The sequence below is a fragment of the Daucus carota genome, chromosome 5, assembly GCF_001625215.2.
Source record: "Daucus carota subsp. sativus chromosome 5, DH1 v3.0, whole genome shotgun sequence".
Taxonomy (NCBI): domain Eukaryota; kingdom Viridiplantae; phylum Streptophyta; class Magnoliopsida; order Apiales; family Apiaceae; genus Daucus; species Daucus carota.
Window position 1 is genome coordinate 16,388,099 of NC_030385.2, and position 22,217 is coordinate 16,410,315.

At 35.9% G+C, this 22,217-nt stretch overlaps 2 long non-coding RNA genes across 2 annotated transcripts; both read left to right on the forward strand.

Annotated features, from left to right (window-relative positions):
* Positions 1-2,323: 2,323 nt before the first annotated feature.
* On the forward strand, positions 2,324-4,921 carry LOC135152629 (uncharacterized). The gene is made up of 2 exons (XR_010291994.1): positions 2,324-2,485; positions 3,774-4,921. It is a non-coding gene; the product is annotated as an uncharacterized LOC135152629 (long non-coding RNA).
* Positions 4,922-21,214: 16,293 nt separating this feature from the next.
* On the forward strand, positions 21,215-21,655 carry LOC135152694 (uncharacterized). Its single transcript, XR_010292099.1, has 3 exons — positions 21,215-21,295; positions 21,376-21,477; positions 21,561-21,655. It is a non-coding gene; the product is annotated as an uncharacterized LOC135152694 (long non-coding RNA).
* The last annotated feature ends 562 nt before the right edge of the window (positions 21,656-22,217 follow it).

Genomic DNA, 22,217 nt, shown 5'->3' on the forward strand with positions numbered 1-22,217 from the left:
CTTTTAAAAAAATAATATCCAGGTTCAGAAATACTTGTTTTTACTTTCTTCCAAAAATACAGGTTTTAAATTGTTTTTCTTTTAATGGCTCAAAACTACAGGTTTTAAATTATTTTTATTTACACGTGGCACCAGATCTAGACCCCCCGATTTGAGGGATGTCACAGTTGGTATTAGAGCTACAGGTTATAAGTTATTGAAATTAGAATGTAGGTTGTAACTTGTCTAATAAGATAGACACGTTAAGTGAAACCTCACATATAGGTAAGTTCAGATTAGTGGTGTAACCTCATATAGAGGTATCGTAAGACTATTTGGGGATAGTCCTTCTGAGCATAATAAAATGAAGCTAAACGATTATGTTTAAGTGATTATGGTTATAGACACAACAATTCCTAATTCTAGTTCTTCCAGTCCCTAGTGGCCTAGTTTATTGACCAATTCAGATTTATATCATTGTAAGAGGGTCAAAGTTAGACCTATCAACAGAACCTTCAAGCTAGAACCAGTAGAGATTCTCACACAGTCTAATGTATCCTTTATAGTATCTTCCAAGTGTTGAGTATTATTTGAAGAGTCACCTTTTGATTCTTGTCAGAGATATCTAGAATTGGTGAAAGAATAGAGGTGTTAACAAGTCCGAGTTTACAGCTTTGTATATAGTTAAGTAGTGAGCGTTAGAGCTACGTAGAGTTTGTGTTAGATTATTCGATCTAGTACTTATGTGTGAGTTAAGATGTCAACGCTCTATGGTGATGATTGTATAAAGTTGGATAAGACTTTTGACCGACAACGATATCAATGATGGGATCTTCAGAGGCTATTACTAGTCAACGATAATATATGCAAGTGGTCACTAAAACGTCAAGAAAAATCACTAGAATCAGAACGAGTCATCAAAAGAATCGATCAAAAAGACATCTGTGAGAATCCTGGCAATACCTTCCTCATTGTTGATATATTGATTTCTTTCCCCATCAATGATTTGTTCTGACATCACTTAAAAAAAAAAATATTTGATAAAGAGTATATTTTTACCTTTCACTCGAGTTCTCGAATGATACTTGTGCTTACTGTCAGACCTATAGAATCTATTCAATCTTGGTAATTTCGAACCCTTTCATATTCTCTACTCTAACTGAGATGAACAACCCTACCTATAGGGGACACAAGGACTACCTGTCTGTGTGATAGGAGTTGGATGGGACGCCATCACTTGTGTGTGTTGTACATTACAAGAAGGTTAACTACCTTTAGTAGTGTCTTAAATTAGACACGCAACACCGAGTTCTATAGACCATATTGATCTCTCAGTTATTCATTTATTTCAATCACGTAACACTTGCTCCAATATGTGAAATCTGTCATATCTTTTACCTTCAAGATTCTTCTAATCTCTAATAGTTGGAGGTATGCCAACCGAGTTGCCAATATGAATTAAGACTTTGTAGTAAGAAGCACCAGGGATGAAAGCGAATGACAATGCTGGTTATATCAGAAAGGAATATTATGGATTATAGAGATCGTACACTCTAGTTTTCTTTTTGATGATTCCGAGGACGGAATCTTTTTAAGGGGGGTAGATTGTGACGACCCGGATTTTCAGAAATTATTTTATTATTTTTATTCATGATTATTCGAGACAAATGAGGAATAAATTTCAATATTTTATTCTAGTTTGATAATTTTCAAAAATATTTGTTTAAATTATTTTCCTAGTCATTGTGATTATGAGAAAATATCTGTTGATTGTACAATTATATGTTACGAGATTTAATTGAATTAGTTGTCTACTATTATGTCTGTGTGTGCATTTATTTTTACTTTTAATATTACTGTATTGTTTTATTGAAATTTATTATCCTCTTAAATGGATATTTATTTTTGTACAAATACAAAGATAATTTCAAAAATTATTTTAATTGCTCGATAGTGATCATAAATATGTTTAGAAGTTTTTAAAATATTAAAAATCCAATTTCTACAAGGACATGATTTTTAATTAGTTTCTAAACGCAGCTAACTTCTTAATTTTGTATAAATTTTGAAAATGCTCTATAAATCTTGAAACTTTTATTTTATGAGTTTTATAATATTCGGTAATTTATAAAATTAGTTTGTTAATTTTTCGAGAAAGTTTTAATGCGAGTTATCCCGTAAATCAACTAAATATCGGGTGTTTGGATGATTATTCAGCTTAAAATAAAACGTGGCAGCCTTTGGCCAAACCACGTGCCCTGCTTTTCACCACCGCCATCCCTTTTCTTCATTTTATATACATCAGCCTCTCAATCTCTCTCTCTCTCTCGTCTCTCTCTCTCTCCCTGTGAAATCCTCCATCTCTCCCTCTCCGCTCCTCTTTCTTTTCTCACCCATCTTTCTCTCTTTCTTGGCATCACCGTCCCTTCCCTGCAGCCGCCGAATTATGCCGCTGCCACCTCTTTCCGGCGACCACCATAGCCCTGCACCAATTATAAATCAGTGGGTATAAAGCTTAATTTCTCTTTGTCAAATCAGTTCTATATAAACGTATATATACATGTGGTGTTGTGTTTATATGGTTTAAATTAATTTATATAATCGATTTATGTGTGCTTGTATGTATATAAACTGATTATATGCTGGTTATTGAAATTTGAAGGTTGATTGAATTTTTGAGATTGAGATTGGTGTTAGTAATCGTATGATTGAATTGTGTGCTTAATTGATATTTGAATTGGTTGTTGGAGGTTCATTATAAATGGTGCGCCAACTAGTAGTGTAATCGGATGACTTGGGTACTTGATTTATGGGAATATATAACTGAGTATTAAAGCTTTAAGGTCTGAGATTTTGTGTAAATGTTTTCAGAATGGTGTTTTAAGAGTTTAAGTATTGAGCTAAAAAAAAATTAAATTTACACATAATCGGTTGAATTGTAAGTTGCTGCTGATCTGTTTTGCAGTAAAATTCTGGGCTTCTAGAGTCGAATTATATGCTTAATATTTTTGTGGTTATGTGCTCCTCAGAGTCTAGTTTATGTGCGCAAAAGAATCGAATCAATTCGATTAGCGAGCTAGGAGATATGACCGTTTTAGTATAGTATGGTGCTGAAAATTCTGGGCAGGTTTGTCCTGTTCTAGGCTCTGTTTTACTGCTTTAAACTTGAAGTTTCTTTCTGAAAATTTTACTGTAGGTTGGAATAATATTCAGGAGTGTCTCATAAAAATTTTGTATTTAAAAGATAAATTTTCAATTTATTAAAAATCATAGACCGAGGGTTGTTTGAACTATTTGTTCTAGTTTTTCTTTCTTTGCTAGTGCATAGTATGAGGTTATACTTGGCTAATTGCATATGATTGATTATTACATTGATTGGCTCGGTTAACCTTTATATCTAATTAAACGTGCTTTGCGTATAACAAATTAGTAATCCTGCTAAAAGATTTTATTATATGTTCACTACAAGTCAAGACAGATTTTCTGTTCACTGCAAGCCAAGGGATCTTTTTTTATATTAATAATTCATGTGTTAGCAATGGTATTGGTTGGTTGTTGGTATTGCAAACAGGTGGATAGTCCGATAAACGGAGGAGATGATGCCGAATTTTCGTTAGAAACTATATGTATTTAATGGCTATAAAAAGGGGTTATTTGTGCAATTATGTGTTATGTGTTTATCTGCCTATGTGGTATGTATATGCGAAGGGTAGATATATATAGGTCTTAATACTTTTCAGAGTTAGTTAATTTGTCTGATCCGACGGTTAAAATACTATTTTACTATCGTATAGAATTGAAGACATTGACCGAGGCATTGATCGAGAAGTGATTGAAATGGGTATCCAGAATTAGCCAAGTAGTGTTGCAAGTTGAAGTAGGGCGGAGATTTGTTATAGATAAAAGCTTGTCAGAAGCTGGCAGAAAGGAATGATATGGCGGTATATAGTATTATTAGAAATCTGACCTAGACACCGGAGTTAAGGCAAGTACTTCTACCTTTCTCTCGCAATTTAGAAGCAAGTATTTCTACCCTACTCCTCTAGTACCTATAGATACTAAAACCTTCTTTATATCATGATTCAAATTATTTGCAATTACTTTCTTGTGAAGCATATCTAGTACTTTTAAACCTTTTGGTTGAACGGATAACACTTTTGGTATCGACTCTACACTATGATATGCATAAAGAAATTGTTTTAACAAAATGTTGTTCTGGCTCTTGAATTACATGATAGAACTGCAGATTGTTTTAAAAATTAAACTGTTAGGTTGTTTTTGCGTAAGAGGCTCGGGCACCGGCCCAGCGTGAAAGGTGGCTCCTTAAGCCCGGATTACCGGAATTCGTAATATTTGTCAACCTTGCTGAATAAGCTTGGTTTATGGACTATAGCATGACTGATCATCTGTTATAGCCAGGTGTCCAATTAATTTTAAAGCCCAATAAAATTGTGAATAGTTTAAAAAGAAGTTACCCTGCCTTCAAGAGATATTTGCTTATACATTCATTTCTGCATTTTTAAATATTTTCACTTCTTTATTATGGCATTGTAGTACAACAAATATCAATTTCATTTTGTTATTCTTGCTGAGCATTATTGCTCATTCTTGCTATTCCTTCTAACCCTTTTCAGCTAGGAATAAAGATGATTCACTTAAGACTATGCAACGATTGCAAGAGGTTGAGTTTCAAGCAGATGGACAGGTAGAGTATTTAGGACAATGACATTAAGACTAGATGCAGTTGGAGTTCTGCAATTCAATTCAGTTGGAAATTAGATTTGTTTATTTGGTTATCAGCTACTCTTCTTATCGAGGTTTAGCTGATAATGTAGTTTAATTTGTAAATAAGATTTTATAGTTTTAGTTTCTGATTTCAATGCTGTAGCCTGTATGCGATCCTGTTTTCAGGGGGTGAAATTGATTCTGAATTAAAGACCTTCTTTTAAAAAAATAATATCCAGGTTTAGAAATACTTGTTTTTACTTTCTTCCAAAAATACAGGTTTTAAATTGTTTTTCTTTTAATGGCTCAAAACTACAGGTTTTAAATTATTTTTATTTACACGTGGCACCAGATCTAGACCCCCGGATTTGAGGGATGTCACATTAATCACCCTTATCGTAAGAGGAAGAAGTCTTTTGACGGGACTATCGAGAATCGAGTGGCTCGTTTGCCGTTAACTGGGCCGGAGGTTTTTGACCGAGTTAAAGATATTGATGTTGTACTTGGGAAGTTGTACAAAAAGCCTAACACGAGTACTTGGAAGAAGAGATCTATATTTTGGGATCTTCCATATTGGGAGCACTTGCAAGTTAGACACTGTCTAGATTTTATGCATATTGAAAAAAATGTTTGTGAAAGCATTATTGGAACACTGTTAAATAAACCTGGCAAGACAAAGGATGGGATGAAAGCTAGATTAGACCTACAAGAGATGGGTGTACGAGTAGAATTAGCACCTCAACAATCTGGTAGTCGTGCTTATCTACCTCCGGCTTGTTATACTTTGTCTAGGAAAGAGAAAATCAGCTTTTGTAAGTGTCTCTCTAGTGTGAAAGTTCCATCTGGATATTCCTCAAACCCAAAAAACTTTGTCTCAATGAAAGATTTAAAGCTGATAGGTATGAAGTCTCATGATTGTCATGTGTTAATGCAACATCTATTACCGGTTGTAATTCGAGGCATATTGCCAAAGCATGTGAGAGTGGTTATTACGAAGTTGTGTTACTTCTTTAATGCTATATGCAGCAAGGTCATTGATCACATGACATTGGATGCATTGCAAGCTGATCTTGTTGTCACACTTTATGAATTTGAAATGTATTTCCTACCCTCATTCTTTGACATTATGATCCATCTAGTGATCCATCTCGTGAGAGAGATTAAAATTTGTGGTCCTCTATATGCACGTCAAATGTATCCTTTCGAGAGATTCTTGTGTATCTTAAAAGCATATGTATCCATAATTATACAACATACTGCAGAGCATAGTAAAATACTAAATACACCATAATGTATCCATATATATATATATATATATATATATATATATATAATTGTTACTGATTAGATATAAACAAATGTACAGCTAGCTAGCTCCTGATATAATCTGATATTTCTTTATGTTCTTTATGTTGTGAACAAGAGGAGTTGCAGAGGCAAGTGTCAGATGGGTCATGGACTCCAAAAGGCCACGATGACGTATTGACGCGTGCACTTGGCAGTAAAGAACATGGAAGACGTGTCAGAGGGATCGGTGGTGGAGCTAAACTTAAAGATGTATTTGGACCGGGAATTAGCAAACATAGTGGCGTTGTTTTGGTGGATGAGTTGGCCACGATTACACAAGAAATCACTAAAAAATTTCAGAGGGAGTTTGAGGAGAGGGTGAATGAAATGGTGAATTCCAAGTGTGAGGAGTGGATGAATGAAATGGTGAATTCAAAGCTAGAAGGTATGTTTAATCAGTTGAAGCAGATGGTTGTGAAAATCCCGGATAATCATTTGGTGATTGATTTTGAAACATCGAATAATGAAAATGTTCGCAGCAGTTGCCAATCGGTATATAGGGGAGATCATTTAACAAATCTCAAGGTATATAACATAAAACTACTTCATGAACTCCCCTAGATCTTTATCCTTTTTAACAGGGTATGTAGCAGTTTATTGCTCCAATTTGTGCTCCTAATTAAGTCATCTGCAGTTTTTATATAATTTTAAAAATGGCTTGGTAGTCTATTTTGTTGAAGCTGGTGTGATACATCATGAATCTAGATACATAAATCTTCTTATAATAAATATGCCACTTTATAACATGATCTGTTCGTCGATATTGTGTTCTTAAATTCACAAAGGCTTTTATCTTGGAAATTTAGTTATAGGAAATACTATGAGCTTTCAAATATTTGGCTTGTATCCTGTTGTTTTTTTGCAAACTGAGTTTATATGCACTGTTACAGAAGTTGCCTTGCTTGCCAATTTACGTGCAGGTTATTTTAAAGGATTCTATTGTACAGAATCCTCTGTTATGTACCTGGACACTTATTGTGAAACAGGGCAGTTCTTTGAATGAATTTTAGGTTAGAGCTCAACTCATATCTACTGGATGAAGTACATAGAAAGAAATTAGGTGATAAAGTAATTCATGTAGAAAACAGTAGATAAAATAGAAAATTAGGCCGCAATTCGAAACTGTAGAAAACTAAAGAAATAGGACAAAAGATTGGGTATGAGTCACATCACAGCCTTGATAAATTCCTTTTCTTGCATATATGCATGTGTTGCTCCTATATTTTAACTATGAACTGCATATAATATATATATACACGAATTGTGAGTAATATCTTTGGCTTGAACTTAATTCAGAATCCAACACTTTGTTGTCTTTGGGTGGGACACGTAGAGAAAGGAAGAGTTGTTGTGGCAAGGGGGACTGTATTCCCATCAAATAGTCAGGGGGATAATATGATTCATAATAATCCGGTTGCATCTCAAAATGATAGAGTATCAGTTGATGATGTTGTACCTGAATATCAACTGACTCCACTTCCTGTACCATGTGACGAACATGATACCATAGGAAATGCAGTGGGTAGCTTTGTTCAATGGCCAAAGACCTTGTGACATTGGGGCAGGTATTTCTTGTGAGGTTTAATGGAAAATTTATTTTCTTGTAATTTAACTGCATAAGATTGATCATTTATAATTGTCTTTGACTAGGATCCTATATCTTTGGAGAAGAAAAAAAGCCATAAGATGACCCCAAAAGCAAAAGTTCAGGACTCATAAAAAGTTGAAAGTAAAGGGTCAGTGACTCCAGTGAAGAAAAACCATGCAGTACTTGGTAATGACATAAATTTAAGTGAGCACTGTGCAGGTTTGAGTTTCTTGCTTAAAAAGAGGCCCCCCTAATAAAAAGGGTGATGTCTTTGCATTTGAAGAAAGTGGAGAAGATCCAATATACATCACACTCGAAGATGTTGATCAATTTTTGAAAATGAGTTGGTTAAATACTCCAATACTTGAAATTTTTCTGAAGTAAGACCAAGTCACTTTTTTTAATTAATTTACTTTAGAGTATGTCAATACACATGTTTATTATGATGTGTAATTTTTACAGGTACGTTAGTGTTATTTTACACCAACTATTAGAAAGATTGTAGAAGGGGGGGTCGAATACAATCTTTTACAAATTAAAAGATTCAAGAAGCAATACACTTAATCACAGTAAAACAGAAAACACCAAGTATTTAAAAATACGGGTGGATTGAAAGATCCACCCGTGAGATTTTATATAGAAGAATCTGTGGATTGATTACAATTCGCACAGCTGCTGGTTCATCACTCAAACAAGTTCTAACTCTCAGATTTTTCTCTTAAGTAATTTGAACAAGTTCAACTGATGCATCTAACTTGGTTATATACTCCAAGTTTTACAAAGCTTTTAGCTAGATTACAAAATGCACTCTAATCTAAAAACAATGCTGCACAACTTTGTCTTATGCATGCTTTCTGAGATGTCTTCATCTTTGACCATCATCTTGATTTGATCCAGATTGCACTGCATGAGATAAGTATGTTTCTGCTTCTTCTTTATTTTCCTGATTAGGCTTCCATGTCTATTTTAGTGTAATTCGATCCATGTGATTTGTCAGACTTAAGCTCTAGTCACTTTCAACTGCTCTTTGCTTCATCAGTTGAAGGTTCTGGTTGCTTTCAACTGCTCTTGACTTTATCAGTTGAATGCTAGGCTCATCAGTTGAATGAATCACAAACTTCATCAGTTGAATGTTGTTCCAGTCTCATCAGTTGAATTCCTCAGCATCATCAGTTGAATACTTTGTCTTCAGTTGAATGCTTGATATTCATCAGTTGAAACATCATCCAGTCTTCATCAGTTGAATAGTTACATCTCATCAGTTGAATATCCTTCACTTAGATAAAATTACATGGCATTGGATATTTACAATTAGCCATCCTATTCTACCCATCCGTTGATAATTCCCAAAGATAAGAAACATAACAATTACAACTGAAATTTGATAAAGATTCTAAGTAAGACATGTTACAAAATGTTTATGTTATCATCAAAAATTATTGATTCCTAACAATCTCCCCCAATTTATGACTGGAGAAGATGCAGACATAAATTCTACACTTGATGATAACAAAACATTAATAAAATAAAATGCAGAATTTAAATACAGGAGTTAGAAAAGTTTACAGATGATTATGCTCCTCTAGACTGAGCAGTTACTTGTTCCTAGAAGATCTTCTTCTTCTGGACTTAAGTTTTTCTTCAAGAATATTAATCTGTTTCTGAAAGATCCTGTAGAACCATTCTTCATCACTATCTTGTCTGTTGAGCTTGGATTGGAGAGTCTTCAGAGTATTCAAGCTAGCAACCTTGAGTTGATCTTTAGGTCTGAAAAATCTCCTAACACCTTGATTGTCCCTAAATTCCATGACTGGAGTAGGTTCATGATGAATTTTCTTTCCAGTGTAGGGAATTTTCAGCCTTCTTTGCAGACTAGCATCTGAGTTCCATTCCTTCCTGATCTCAAGGATTCTCTTTAGTACCATTTGCTTTGCAGGTGGTGTAAATCCTCCAGTCCTCTTCATAGATCCATATATTTTTGTTAGAGAACTGAATCCCTCAGAATTCAGAACTCTGTGAAGAGGCCAGATGACATCACCCTTGTTTTTGTAAGAGAATACCAATCTTTCAGGTAATTTTGAAGTTGCTTCTATTCCTCTTACTTCTTGAAGATCATCCAGCTCCAGCTCCAACTCAGAAATTTCTTCAATATTAGCAATAATGAGATAGTCATCAGGATTTTCAGGTTCTTTTGGAGGTTTAGGAGGGTTAGCCATCCTCTTGGCCACAGACTTGACTTTCTTCTTAGGCTTGGAAGTTTCTTGAACAAGAAAAGCTGGAATTGGGATATCTTCCAAGTCAATTGGCTCCTCCTTTGGCATTATTGGCTCATCATGGAAGTTGACATCTGGATGTACCACTGTGGAGTCCTTGATTGGATAGGAAGGCTTTGAGATAGGCTTTTCTGGCACTTCTTCTCTTCTCTTGGCTGCCTCAGGCATCTTAGTTTTAGATTTGACTCTCTTTTTCTTTGGAGAAGATTCAAGAGGCAATCTTTTCTCATTTAGAAGCTCAGCTGCCAACTCCTCTTCCAGCTCAATAGCATACCTTTCATCAACCTCTATTTCTTGATTTAAAGAGAGTTGAGATTCAAGCTCCTCTTTTTCACATTCTCTGGCCACCTCTTCAGCTTTTGCAAATGAGTAGTAAGGATGGCCAGTTCCAATAAACAGCTTTTGGCCTTCTCTGTAGATGATGGCAAAATGAGCTTTTAAAGCCACATCTGTACAGTCTTTGTAACTTTTGATCTCTTGGCCCAAAAGCTTGTATTCATTTTTGTCAGGCCTGGCTAGTGGAAAGTAGATTGAGCTTGAGTCTTTCCCAGGCTTGGAGTAACCACAATTGCTTGGAGATAGAATGGCCTTAAACTCATTTACAAATGATGGCTCACCCTTTTCTGTCTTGGAAGGAATAACAATCTCAGGTGTAATTACCCTGAGAATTGTAGTTGTGGTTGGAAAAGAAATTTGAGCTGTGGTGGCTGTAGAAGATTTCTTGCCCAGTTGAGCCACTCTCTTTGCAATAGAGTCCAATTCTTTCATCCTTTCAATCTTTTGCTTTTCCCTTTCAGTGTGGAAAGGAGGAGGAATTTGGCTGATCAATTCTGCAGGAGTTGGTAATTCTTTCTCCCCCTTTTTGTTAGCAGCAAGTGTAGGGGATGGACTGGGAAGTGAAACACCAGAGGCAAGAAGGAGATGTTGAAGAAGTCCAGTCTGAATTCTTTGATGCTGCAACATCTCTTCCATTCTAGAGTTTAAGATATGGACATTTCCTTCCAGAACTTCCACTTGCTTTTCCAATTGGAGTTGCTTTTGCTCAGATGCAGAAAGAGCTGATTTGACTTTAGCTGGAAGCTTTTCATCAATTTGCTTGGTCAAATCAGTTTTAACAGAGGCAATGAGAGAATTGAGATGCTCTATCTCATGCTGAAAATGGAGAGATTGATATTTGTGAAGCTTGAGATTCTCTAGAGCCTGACTGGCAATAGTGGCAGAGATGGCTGGAGAGGAGGATGAGCTTGCAGATTGTGGTTGAAGAATGGTGGAAGCTTGCCTTTGCAGCTCCATGCTAAAAACAATGGCATTGGCAGACTGCATGGAGAGCCATGAAGGTAGAGAAGTTGTAGGTTGTTCAACAAGAGATTCCTCAAGAGCATCATTGAGGTCTTCATCACTATCATCATAATGAAAATCATCTCCAGCATTGGCAGGCAGAGCTGTAAGTGCCTCCGTTGCTCTAAGCATAGAAGATGTAGTGTGAATCAGATTGAGGTGCCTCTCAGCTGCTTGATTATCCAATCTGGCAAAGTCTTGAATAGAAGACATCCCATGAGTAAAAGTCTCAGGGTCTAGTGAAACACTATCCAATATGGATCTGTATTCAGCTTGAAACTCTTGTTCACTAAACCCTTCATTGACACCTGCATTTCTCTCAATTTCTCTCTTTTCTTGCATCAAGGGCTCCCCTTGGCTCACCACACCACTTACCTCTCCCTCACTTACCCTTACTAAAGGGTCACTCTTATCCTCTCCTTTTTCCTGGCTAGAAGAAAATGCCAGACTCTCCACACCCTCTCCTTTTGCCAGCTCACTAGGCTGCCTCTCCACTCCATAGCTCACTCCACTCAATCCTAGAAGTGTTTGTGCTACCATGTGATCAACTGCTGTAGAAAAAGGTAAATTAATTGAAGTAGCAGCAGTTGTCAACTGATGAAGAACATCAGTTGAAACATAAGTAGAGGAGGCATTCAACTGATGAGAGCTGTTAAGCAGATCAGTTGAAGGACAAACACTTGTCAACTGATGAGGGAGATCAGTTGAAGAAAATGAAGAAATAGGTTTAGAGGCTGTGATAGTTGAGTCTGTGGTGATTGATTTTAAAGGAAAATCCACAGAACACACTGTCACAGAAGAAGGAAGTGGAAGAGAAAGATCCAACAAATCATCAAAATGATGATGATCAATCTCAGATGGGGGCTTCTCCATGAAATCCAAAGATGGAGAATTTACAAGTGTGGTGTGAATTAATTCCACATCCACAGAGGAGGTTGGGGATTGTGTTTGAGTAGTAGAGATGGTAAGATCATAAATATGGGTGATTTGTTGAGATGAAGAAGGGGGCTGTGACTCCACATTTATTGGAGTCACATCAATCTGACTTTGAGAAGTTAAAGGCATAAAATCCAGAATGGATGCCTGTGTGTGTGCAGAGTGCTTAACTTTGTCACTTCTCATCTTCTTTCTCCCATAAGCTTTTATTGGTGAAGAAGTGGTGTCCCTCCCCCTTTTTAACTGTGTCCCTGGTTGAGGACTATTTTCAATAGCAACATCCTTTTGGGAGGATGCTGCTAGGGATGAGTTTAATTCCATATTAACATCTACAGTCTTTTGGGAGACTGCAGAGTGGCCAGGCTGGTCAGCACACACCTTTCCATCCTTATTCTTAGGGCTTCTTTTATGTTCACCCTTTCCCTCCCCCTCACAACCTCCAATCACACTCCCCTCAGGTTTGTGTTTCTTGGATTTTACAACAGATGTCTTTTGGGAGGCATCTGAGGTTGTTTTAGAAGATTTGGTTTTAGAAGGTTTTGCCACTTGTGTGGGCTGTTGATGGGCCTCTTCAACAGCTCTGATGGCAGAAAGCAAAGAAGGTGAGGGTTGAGAAAGAGTAGTAGGAAAGCCATGTACCTCTTTTTCCTTTCCAGCCTCCATTATTGGCAGGTACACCACCTCCAAGGAGGGGTATAGATTCATCCTAAAGAGGTCTTTAAAGACTCTCTTTTCCTGCACAAAACTGGGAAGCTTGGCTTCCTTGTTAGTAATAACTAGCTTATCATTGAGATGATTAGCTAGCATCATAAGAAATCTGACATAATAAATATTCCTAGGTCTATCAGTTTTATCACCTAGTTTCTCCCCAATTTCTTGGATCATCAAACCACCAAAGTTGAAATATTCATTAGACAGGTACATGTAGAGCATTTGTAGAATCTGGGAAGTAAGAGCATTGAAATTACTAATTTTACCAGAAAATGCCTTAATAAAAGCATCACACAGATAACTCCATTCTCTCCTAAGACCTCTTCTTTCTATTTTACCTAAGGCATCAGTTGGCAAAACATAATTCATGGAATAAAGTAAATTAACCAACTGAACATCACTAGGCAAAGATAAAACAGTGTCTTCAGGTATTTTAAAGCATGCTTTCATAACATCAGCATTAACAGAATGAGTTTCATTATTAATAGAGAAAGTTAGAGTTTCATTCTCACTATTAAACTCTGCAGAGGTCCACATCTCCTCCACTATTTCATGGTAGATGGTAGGAGCTTCAAGCATAGCATAAGAGAGCTGGCTTGACTTGATGAACTCCATCATCTTGTGATACTCCTTCTCCTCTACAGCCTTGGTATCCACAAATGATGCGAAGTTGTTCTTCTCATAAATGAACCCACTTGGTGCAGTATACTTCTTCATTGGTGCCATTGCAGTTACAGAGAAAACTTGAAGAAAAATTAGAGCTTGCTTTTGCACAGAGAGAGAAGAGAGCTTTGAGAATTCGAAAGAGTGAGATGAAAAGAGATGAAAATAAATTAAAACACTTAAATACTTTCTCAGAAAATTGCTGTGATTGGCTGAGAAATTACCGTTGAGAAGAAATTACTCTTATTTAACTCTACAAAAATTACACACACGATCGTGTGTATAAAGTAGGAGAGAGACAAAAGAAATTTCAACGGCTCAGATCTGATAATACTTTCAACGGATGGAATAAGCGCCTCTTTAAACTTCCTATTCAACTGATGAAGATCAGTTGAAAGCGTCTTCAAATGGTGTCATCAGTTGAATGAAAAACAAAACAAGAGGATATTGTTTCAAACATCAGTTGAAACAATTTCACTAGTTCATCAGTTGAAATATTATAGACTTTATCCAGAATTATAACTAATTCAATTTTGATAAATCAAAATTAATCAAATTCTGGCTGCCAAAATACAGAAAAATTCACTCTAAATTAGGAGAAGTTTAACATACCTAATTTACTTACCAACCTTGTGAATGTGGATTCATCAAGAGGCTTTGTGAAAATATCTGCAATCTGTTCTTCACTTGGAACAAAATGCATTTCAACAGTACCAGCCATCACATGTTCTCTTATGAAGTGGTATTTGATGTCAATGTGCTTGGTTCTTGAGTGTTGTACTGGATTTTCAGTTATAGCAATAGCACTGGTGTTGTCACAAAATATTGGAATTTTTGAGAGATTTAATCCATAATCAAGTAATTGATTTCTCATCCACAATAATTGTGCACAACAGCTTCCAGCTGCAATGTACTCAGCCTCAGCTGTAGAGGTTGATACAGAATTTTGCTTTTTGCTAAACCAAGAAATCAATCTGTCACCAAGAAATTGACAGGTGCCTGTTGTACTTTTTCTGTCAATTTTGCATCCTGCAAAATCAGCATCTGAATATCCAATTAGATCAAATCCAGAGTCTTTAGGGTACCAAATACCAAGATTTGGTGTTCCCTTAAGATATCTGAATATTCTTTTTATAGCAATAAGATGTGATTCTTTAGGATCAGATTGAAATCTAGCACAGAGGCATGTAGAAAACATAATATCTGGTCTACTAGCTGTCAAATATAAAAGAGAACCAACCATGCCTCTATAATTAGAGATGTCCACAGATTTCTCATTAGGACTTAACTCTAATTTGGTGGCTGTTGGCATGGGAGTCTTAGCTTCTTTGCAATCCAATAAATCAAACTTTTTAAGTAGATCATAAATGTACTTAGTTTGATTTATGAATATACCTTCCTTTACTTGTTTAACTTGTAAACCAAGAAAGTAGGTGAGCTCTCCCATCATGCTCATTTCATACTGACTTTTCATTAGATTAGCAAACTTCTTGCAAAGTTTCTCATCTGTAGAACCAAAAATTATATCATCTACATAAATTTGAACTAGGATAAAGGCACCATTTACATTTCTGTAGAATAGTGTTTTATCCACAGTTCCTCTGGAAAAATGATTATCTAACAAGAATTGAGACAGAGTGTCATACCATGCCCTTGGTGCTTGCTTTAGTCCATAGAGTGCTTTTAATAAAAAGTAAACATACTCTGGAAATTCTGGATCTTCAAAACCAGGAGGCTGACTGACATATACCTCCTCTTCCAGTTCACCATTTAGAAAAGCACTCTTGACATCCATTTGATAAACTTTAAAGTTTGCATGAGCAGCATAGGCCAGGAAGATTCTTATTGCTTCCAGTCTTGCAACTGGTGCAAAGGTCTCATCAAAATCAATTCCTTCAGATTGAGAGTATCCTTTAGCAACAAGCCTTGCCTTGTTTCTGGTGACAACTCCATTTTCATCCACCTTGTTTCTGAATACCCATCTTGTTCCTACAATTGTTCTGTTTTTAGGTTTGGGTACCAGCTTCCATACATTGTTTCTCTCAAATTGATTTAATTCTTCTTGCATAGCAAGAACCCAATCAGCATCTTTGAGAGCATCTTCTATGACTTTAGGTTCATCCTGTGAAAGGAATGCACTGTACAAACACTCATCTTGAGTTGCTCTTCTTGTTTGTACAGATGCATTTGCATCTCCAATAATTAGCTCAAAAGGATGATCCCTTGTCCACTTTCTTTGTGGTGGAAGTGATTGTCTTGATGATGTGGCTTCATTATTGAAGTTCAGGTTTCCATGCTGGAAAGCTCCCCCTAAATTTGACATCTCATTATTTCTAGACTGATTGAAACTTTGAGACATTCTTTCAACTGATGATCCTTGAGGTGTTTCAACTGATCCCTCCAATGTAGTTTCAACTGATGCTTCAGTTGAATTTCCAATAACAGTTGTTTCTTGCACTAGAGGGTCATCAGTTGGAACATTAGCTGCAGGATTAATTCCAACATTCTGAATAATGTCATCATAGTCATCATCACTATCATACAGATCACCTTCACCTTCATTCTCAAATCTGAGATTATCATGAAATCCTTCATCTGAGAATCCTTGAATCTTCTTATCATCAAAAACTACATGGATTGATTCCATAACAATGTTGGTTCTCAGATTATACACTCTAAATGATTTTCCATCAGAGTATCCAACAAAAATAGCTTCATCTGCCTTGGCCTCAAATTTTCCAAGATTTTCACCTTGATTTCTTAGAACATAACACTTGCATCCAAATACATGAAGAAAGCTAATTGTTGGCTTCTTTCCTTTGAAGAGTTGGAAGGGAGTTAGATTATGAGGTTTGGTAATTAGTGAAATGTTTTGAGTGAAGCAAGCAGTGTTCACAGCTTCAGCCCAAAAATAGGTTGGAAGTTGAGCTTCATTAATCATGGTTCTTGCAGCCTCAATAAGAGTTCTATTCTTCCTTTCAACAACACCATTTTGTTGTGGAGTTCTTGGTGCAGAAAACTCATGAATAATTCCCTCTTCTTCACAAAATTCTTTCATCACAGAGTTCTTGAATTCTGTTCCATTGTCACTTCTTATCCTTCCAACTTTGACATCTGGATTGTTGTTTAATGCCTTGATATGATTGATGATGATTTTCCCAGCTTCATCCTTAGAATGCAGGAAGAAAGTCCAAGTAAATTTTGAAAAATCATCAACAATCACTAAGCAATATTTCTTCTTTGAAATGGACATTATGTTGACTGGTCCAAATAAATCCATATGCAAGAGCTGAAGGGGCTTCACAATTGATGAAAGATATTTGCTTTTGAAAGAGCTTCTCTTTTGCTTTCCTAGCTGACAGGCTCCACATAATCCATCTTTGGAGAATTCCAGCTTGGGTAGACCTCTTACCAAGTCCTTCTTTACTAACTCATTCAAGGTTTTGAAATTTAGATGAGACAATCTCTTATGCCATAGCCAACTGTCATCTGAGCTAGCTTTGCTGAGAAGGCAGGTGATAGATTCAGATTTTACAGAATTAAAGTCAGCTACATACACATTTCCTTTCCTTTGTCCAATCAGAACCACATTGTTGTCATCTCCTTAGGTAATGCTAGGGCCAGCTTTCTCCACAAACTTTGTGAGCAGGGAGGAATCACCAGTCATGTGCCTGGAGCATCCACTATCCAAGTACCACAAATTCTTCTTGTGGTTTCCCTGCACACATTTTACAAACAGATCAAGTTGATTTTGGTACCCAAATTGCTTTGGGTCCAGATTTGTTAGTCTTAGCAGTCTTTTCCACTTTCTCAACCTTTACCTTGGATTGAATTGATTCAATCTTTGGTTTTGGTTGAGAAATTGGAATATCAACTCTGTTTTCAAACACAGGCCTTTGAGGTATGCATACATTGTTCATTCCATGCAAATTTGAATGAAATTGAGGCATGTTAAAGGCATTAAAATAAGGATTGAACATATATGGCATGTTAGGCTGAGAATAAGGATTGTGAGGCAATAAACCAGGCATCATATTCATAGCAGATAAATTCATGTGAGGAACAGATGTCATAGGAATAGGCAAAGATAAATTAGGAGCAATCACAGTTTTACAATTAGCAGATAAATGATTTACACTACCACACTTATTGCAGGTTTTCCTGAGAGCACTAGCATTGGGAGTGTAATTGGTGTGCTTGTTAACTCCTATTTTGCCATTTCTATTTCCTTTCTTCTTTTTAGTCTCCTCAGATTTATGCTCACTAGTATCCAACTTCTTCTTGTTCTTGTTACTGGAATTAAGAGTGTTATTAACACTATCACTGGTCTCAGAAGAACTATTCTCACCTTTAACAAAATTCTTTTTAACAGGACCATATTTCTTGTTAAGTTTCTTGAGAACATTCTTGTCAACTGATGAGTTTTTGTTCAACTGATGACTCTCATCAGTTGAGACTTTGCTTTTCAACTGATGATCATCATCAGTATTCTCATCACTTGAACTGTTCTCAGATACCTCAAGCACTTTCTTATTCCTCTTCCATTCATTCTCTACAAGAGTCTCTCTACCTTGCATGTTAATGATATTGGTGGAAGCATCTCTTCCAGATTTCCATTTGGCAATAATCTCTTGTTCCTTATCAAGCTGCTTTCTTATGATCTCTTCTCTCTTCAGAACAACCAAGAGATCATCCTTGGCTGTCTGACACTCAATTTTCAGCTTCTCAAACTCAATAAATTGAGCTTCTAAGGCACTGTTTCTATCACTAAGAAAGGTGTTAGCTTCCTTAATTCTACTATTTTCCTTAGTGAGAGATTTTAAAGAAACATGCAAATGATACAATTCTGTAGACATTTCATTAATGGTAGCATTGCATTCATCTTTAGTTAACTCAAATAGGTTTGTAGTGAATACCTGACTACTGCTTCCAGTGTTTTCTTCTTGATCTGTGGAGTTGGCCATTAGAGCAAGATTGACAAACTCCTCCTCTTCATCAGAATCATCTCTAGCTGCCCAATCATCCTTTGTGATGAATGCTCTTTCCTTTTGTTTGAGAAGTTCATAATATTTCTTTTTGTAGTCAATGTTTTCACTTGACTTCTTCTCAACTTTAGGCTTTCTGCATTCATTTGCAAAGTGACCTGCATTCCCACAGTTGAAGCACTTGAATTTTGATCTGTCTACCATGCTTCTATCAGACTTGGGATTGCCTTTAAATGATTTTGCAGAATTAAAATTCTTTTTGAATTTCAGTTTGGAGAATCTTCTTGACAGGAAGGCTAGATGCTCATCAATTCCATCACTTTCTTCACCAGAATCAGCTACATCTTTCTCTTTTCTTTTCCCTTTGCTTGACTCTGAGCTCTCCTCTTTGACCAACTTCTCAGTTTCTTCAACTTGAGACTTTCCCTTGTCCTTGACAGTATCCTCTAGAGATGCAACTAGAGCCACAGATGAATGCCCTTTCTTTTGGCTTTTCTCAATCTCTTCATCTTGTTCCATTTCAAGCTCATAAGTCTTTAAGGTTCCATACAGTCTCTCTAGAGTATAGTCTTTAAATTCTTGTTTATTTCTGAGAGAGACTGTCATGGGTTTCCAGTCTTTGGGAAGAGCTCTTAAGAATTTCAAGTTTGAATCCTTAACTTGATATACTCTTCCAAAGAGCTTTAGACCATTTAACAGTTTTTGAAATCTGTTAAATGTATCACTCAAACTTTCACCAGCCTTGAAATGGAATGACTCATATTGTTGAATCAGAAGCTGCATTTTGTTCTCTCTTACTTGCTCATTCCCTTCACAGATGGTCCTGATGGTGTCCCAAACTTCTTTGGCACTTGTGCAGCTAATAACACTATCAATCATTTCTTGATCCAAACCATTGAACAGAAGGTTCATGGTTTTCTTGTCCTTGTGCACTTCTTCAGTATCTTCTTGAGAATATTCATGGATAGGTTTTGGAATCATCTTTCCTACCATGTCTTCACCATCAGCTCCCATACTTGTGCAGACCTTCATGGGGACATGAGGTCCTTTTTCAATGCAGTTCACATAGCTTTCATCAATGGACAACAGATGCAGATGCATTCTCACTTTCCAGTGAAAATAGTTGTCTTTGTCAAGAACAGGAATCTTCACTCCAGCATCCTTCTTTCCCATCTTTCTCTAGCAGTGTTGATCTTTTTCCCTGTTTGTTGGGAACCTGGCTCTGATACCAATTGTTATTTTACACCAACTATTAGAAAGATTGTAGAAGGGGGGGGGGGTTGAATACAATCTTTTACAAATTAAAAGATTCAAGAAGCAATACACTTAATCACAGTAAAACAGAAAACACCAAGTATTTAAAAATACGGGTGGATTGAAAGATCCACCCGTGAGATTTTATATAGAAGAATCTGTGGATTGATTACAATTCGCACAGCTGCTGGTTCATCACTCAAACAAGTTCTAACTCTCAGATTTTTCTCTTAAGTAATTTGAACAAGTTCAACTGATGCATCTAACTTGGTTATATACTCCAAATTTTACAAAGCTTTTAGCTAGATTACAAAATGCACTCTAATCTAAAAACAATGCTGCACAACTTTGTCTTATGCATGCTTTCTGAGATGTCTTCATCTTTGACCATCATCTTGATTTGATCCAGATTGCACTGCATGAGATAAGTATGTTTCTGCTTCTTCTTTATTTTCCTAATTAGGCTTCCATGTCTATTTTAGTGTAATTCGATCCATGTGATTTGTCAGACTTAAGCTCTAGTCACTTTCAACTACTCTTTGCTTCATCAGTTGAAGGTTCTGGTTGCTTTCAACTGCTCTTGACTTTATCAGTTGAATGCTAGGCTCATCAGTTGAATGAATCACAAACTTCATCAGTTGAATGCTGTTCCAGTCTCATCAGTTGAATTCCTCAGCATCATCAGTTGAATACTTTGTCTTCAGTTGAATGCTTGATATTCATCAGTTGAAACATCATCCAGTCTTCATCAGTTGAATAGTTACATCTCATCAGTTGAATATCCTTCACTTAGATAAAATTACATGGCATTGGATATTTACAATTAGCCATCCTATTCTACCCATCCGTTGATAATTCCCAAAGATAAGAAACATAACAATTACAACTGAAATTTGATAAAGATTCTAAGTAAGACATGTTACAAAATGTTTATGTTATCATCAAAAATTATTGATTCCTAACAGTTAGCACGTTGTGTAAACAATTGAAGGATGATACATTTTCATTCATGTTGCCATCCAGATTAGCACTATCACATAAATGTCACCAGCAACGGCAAGATGAAGCAATAGACTATTTGTCAGATTTTTTGGTTGCCAATAGAAACAAGCGTTATTTTGGCACCGTACATCCAAGAGTAAGAATAAAATAAGTATCTATTAATATTTGTATTTTTATAAATTATAATCTTTGCTATTAGTAATATGCCATTATTATTGTAGTGACCATTGGATGTTGCTCCTTTTTTGTCTCCATGAAAGTGTTATCTACGTGTTTGATCCATTGAAAAAAGATAGGACAGTACGGTTAAAAACACCTGCACGAATGTGAGTTAAATATGAATTCAAATTTCATGTGGTGTAATGTATTTATCCGAGTTTTGAAAGAGATGTTATGACATTTATGCATTTTACAGGGCATTTAAATTATACGTATCTCAAGGTGGACAGAGGAATAACAGAAAAGAATTTCTTTGGCATCACACCGAGGTTAAGGTATTACTGACATGATTTTGCATTAATTTTTTGCTCGTTTCTTTACTTATATATAATACATCTTGTTGGGTTTTATGTAGTGTCCGCAACAAGGAGATATGGAGTCTGGTTTTTTTGTTATGAGATACATGTATGATATAGTCATGCTTTCTAAAAAAAATCCGAACATGAATTTGAAAGTGGTAAGAGATTTAACTAAAATATTATTTACAGTTAACATTGAACTAAATAATTTTTTTAATATGTTGTCTTTTATATTCAAAAGGGTCTTGGTTCAAGAAGCTATACCAGAAAGGAAATCAACGAGGTTCGAGAATTGTGGGCAAAATTTTTCTCTTTAGAATGTCTATAATAAGGTAACTTTTTGAAACTTTAGCTCCCATTTTTGTGCTCTCAGTAGTTGGTAGATAGTTTTATTATTTCATTGGTGTGTAATATTGTATAATAATGATGGGAATGTGTAGGTAACCTCTTGTCGTCTGCCTTGTCGTTTGAAGTCCTTACAGTTCAAGCATGTAAGTTCTTTCCTACTGCAGTACTGTGATATATAATCATGGGTCCTTGAAGATCTTGAAATGCTTGCTAGAGACAATGTGTTTGGATTCATTTGTAACAAACCAATATCATGAAGGTTTTTTTTGTGGCATTTAATGTGTAATGTAATGTACTTTTTCTTTCTAAATGTAAATTAGAACATAATTGATTCTTAATATAGTTGTTTAAGTTGTTTTGGGATTTTTTTTTGTTGGGTGTATTGAATTCATATAATATTATATAGTTGTTTTAGTATAATGTAACAGGTTTAAATAAAGACATTTAAGAAATATTAAAAAAAAAATCTACAGCGTCGGCATTTTATATAACCGACGCAAGAGGTCAGAATCTACAGCGTCGGCATTTTCCAAAACTGACGCATATAGTC